The following is a 4,167-nucleotide window of genomic DNA, read 5'->3' as shown; positions in this document are numbered from 1 at the left end:
TCATGGGAAAAAGAGCCTAAATAAAAAGGAGGTTGATGAAAACCGTCTCTATGGCATCGCTTCCCCCTGTCCAAGCGAAAACCCGAAAGGGCGCTCGGACTAATAAGTAGGTTGATGCAGTGTCCACCACCATAAGCTGCTTCAGCAAGCATTTAAAAAAAAAAAAAAGAATATCCTGTCATCAAGAACCAAAAACAAATCATTCAGCCATACGTCCAATGGGGTGTAGATGTTAAAATCATCCCTCCAGATCCCATACAGGCAAGCAACTGTCAAATCAGGTCAATACCTGCCCACAGCAACCAGGGTGAAGCCAATCGAGGTTGCCTCGCCAAAATCCCTCTTTCGCTGGACCAGTCATTCGGGGTACTCCAACAAAAACCCTCGATTGGGCTCGACAGGATGGGGCCCACAGAAGTACTTTGCTTGTCAAAGAAAACTTGGTGTAGCAGCAAACAATGCCACAAACAAGTCCAATGAGGGTGAAGACTTTAAAATCATCTTATACGTTCGACATGAGTGAGGACTTAAAACACATCCCTTAAAAGTCACCACGATTGGGGTAAGCCAACAAAACCCTCAGCCGTATTGAAGCGCCTTGGTCACCCCTACGAGAAGTAGCTTTGCACGAGTATCCCTTTGACGTTCGTGTGATCTGGTGACCAGGAAGAAAACTGTTTTCGGATGGAATAATTTTATTCCGACTGCTGTACTTCTCTCTTCTCTCGAAGCACAACATTCGACGTGCAAGTTGTTTGAGGTCATTTTCCATTACTTGTATCCCCGGTGTGAATAAGGAGAGAACAGTTCACGACCTAGGTCTGCAGGTACCAAAATGCATATGGACTACGAAAGCCGTAGGACAATAAGCACTGATCTGAAGTAAAAATTCCAACAATCTAAGAATGGCTCAAGAACATGTAAGAACGTGGCTAAAGGTCTCCTAAGAACACCTGCTAAGTTTCGTCGCAATCCGACTTGTTTTAGGCAGTGCAGATGTCAAAACAGTTTCGAGAAATCTTGTCTCTATCATGCTGAAAATGGGCTTTGAACAACAACATCATTATCGAACCATCAAATGGTCTTTAGACCATTGCCATTAGATTTAAAACAATCGAAAATCTTGGGTACCAATTTTTTAATGGTTTGGACCAGTGTTTTAAAAAACGTCAAGTCGAATCGGACTCACCCGGTTCGACTCAGGAATTGGCACAGGCCGTGCCGGTTCCGGCATTTTACACAGAATCGCCCGATTTCAAAGAGAACCGGGCGATTCTGTACAGTGACTCTGCGAGTCTTGTCAAGAACACGGGCTGCACAGTGTTCTTTACAGGTTTCTTCAAATTTTGTCTTTTTTTTATCATTTTTTTCTTTTTTTTGCCATGTGATCGAATATCCAGGCTTTATGCAGTTTTTTTCATCCTTTTCATGCATTAAATGGTGGTAAAATTTCATGTTTTTGGATCATGAAAGTTGCGGGTTTTAGGGTTTCCGCTTTTCCTTTTGTTTCATGCCAAATAGAGCATGAATCTATGAAACGTTTGAGGCATATTGATCGTAAATGTGTTCATTAGAAATTTATGTTACGAATTTGTGATTATCTTTGAGAAAAACAAATTAATTTGGAGATTGAAGGCACGGGTTCACGAAACCAGGTAAGAACTCTGCGTTTTTTTTTTTTTTTCGCCATTTCATCAATTTCAGTCCATATTTTGAAAATAATCAGTTAAATTTATAGGGTTTTAAATCTTTATTCTGTCTTTTATCATTTGCCATATTCAATTTCATTTAAATTACTCAATTACAGCCTGATTTTTTAAAAGAACACAGTGATGTCTGTGAAAAAAAAACTTCTGTTGTTTTTTTTTTTTTTCCGCCTTTCGATCTATTGTTCATGATATATTACAAATAATGTGTTAGATTTCTAGGGTTTTGAATCGTTATAGCATTGTTTATAATCAGAAGTATTCAATTTGATCTGATTTATTCAATTTGAGCTTTATTTTTTAGATTCAATGACTGTTGTCTGTGAAGAACTGCGTTTTTTTTTTTTGGCTCAATTTAATCGATTTGATTTGATTTATTGATGATAATGTGTTCATAATTTAGGATCTGATTCCTTATAGTGTTGTTTATCAAAACATGTACTCAATTGGATGTAATTTATTCGTTTGGAGTTGGATTTTTGAGTTGAAATAGCTAATGTAAGGTGGCTCTGAGAAGAACAGATTTTTTTTTTTGCAATCCTTGATCGAATTTTTTGATAATTTGTGATTTTCCGAAAAGATGTGAAAATCGTGACAAGGTTTTGATACATGAGGTATTAAACCATATTTTTAATTTTTTTTGTTTGAGTTTGCTGTACTTTTTTTTTTTTTTTTATCCATGATCGAATTTTTTGAAAAATGATGACTTTCCTAAAAGATGTGAAAATCGTGACCAGGTTTTGATTATCATGAGGTATTAAACCATATTTTTAATTTTTATTGTTAAAGTTTTTGTTGAAAAAATTGTATGTTGATAGATTATTTATGCAAAAAAATGCATGTTATTATATTTTTAATGCAAAATTGTATTTTTTTAATTATTTGTTAATGCATTTTTGTGTTGGAATGACTGATGTTAAGTGGCTCTATGAAGAATTGTTTTTATTTGTTTTTTTTTTAATACATGATCAATTTTTTTGAAAAATCGTGATTTTCGGAAAAGATGTGAAAATAGCGACCAGGTTTTGTTTATCATGAGGTATTAAACCATATTTTTAATTTTTATTGTTAAAGTTTTTGTTGAAAAAATTGTATGTTGATAGATTATTTATGCAAAAAAATGCATGTTATTATATTTTTAATGCAAAACTGTATTATTTTAATTTGTTGTTAATGCATTTTTGAGTTGGAATGACTGATGTTAGGTCGCTCTGTGAAGAATTTTTTTTATTTGTTTTTTTTTTTAGTACATGATCGAGTTTTTTTGAAAAATCATGATTTTCAGAAAAGATGTGAAAATAGTGACTAGGTTTTGATTATCATGAGGTATTAAACCATATTTTTAATTTTTATTGTTAAAGTTTTTGTTGGAAAAATTGCATGTTGATAGAATATTTATGCAAAAACATAGATGTTATTATATTTCTAATGCAAAAACATAGATGTTATTATATTTTTAATGTAGTTTTGCATTAAAAATGTATTTCCAATTTTAAAAATTTTGAACGCAAAAAATACATGTTGTTAAATTATATTATCGTGAGGAATTAAAGTGAATATCATTGTAAAAAAATCGTGACATGTATGACAATTATATTATCTTGCATTTTTTTCAATTTTATTATTAAATTTTTAGTGCAAAAAATATATGTTCTTGATAATTGAGTTGTAGCCATGTTTGGAGCTTGCATTTTGTATTATATTATCCTGTATGTTTGTAATTGATACGTACGAAAATATTATTGTCAATAGAAGTATTTTGCAATAACAAATAACAACAAATATAACTACATGAACTACCCCAACATATTATCACTACGCATGGCGATTATTTTTCTTGTTGAACTTTCAGGTTAATTTTTAACTTTTTACATATTAAAACAGTTGAATCATGTCAAGATCTGCAAAAAACCCTGCATGGCAATATGGGGTCAGACTTGATCCCAACAAAAAAGACAAAATTATTTGTAATTACTGCCAAAGAGTGATAAGTAATGGGGTACATAGGTTCAAGCAACACTTGGTAGGGGTTAAGGGAGATGTTTCTGCATGCAGTAGTATCCCTAGTAATGTAAAAAAACAGATGGCGATATTTCTTAAGGCTAACAAAGGTAAACAAATTGCCAAACATATGATGAATGATGAGATAGCTAGTTTATATACGCCATCAAGCAAGAATGATCCAAAAGAGCAATATAATAATGACCTAGACATGGCCACAAAAATGAGTTTACATGAACAATATCAAAGGGAACGTGGGTTTAGAATGCCCGGTGGTTATGAAATAGGCATGCATGGTGGGTCTAGCTTAGACATGCATGGTGGGTCTAGCTCAGACATGTATGGCAGGCCCAGCTTAGACATGCATGCCGGGCCCAGGTCGAGCATGTATGGCGGGCCCAGCTCAAATATGTATGGAGGGGTTGGTGGCAGTATGTGTCAACAAGAATCAAACGTTGAA

The sequence above is a fragment of the Amborella trichopoda genome, chromosome 13 (genome assembly GCF_054954075.1).
Source record: "Amborella trichopoda isolate Santa Cruz 75 chromosome 13, AtrichopodaSantaCruz75HAP2 v2.0, whole genome shotgun sequence".
Taxonomy (NCBI): Eukaryota; Viridiplantae; Streptophyta; class Magnoliopsida; order Amborellales; family Amborellaceae; genus Amborella; species Amborella trichopoda.
The sequence above is the reverse complement of the archived record's forward strand: the minus strand, read 5'-3'. Positions refer to the sequence as shown.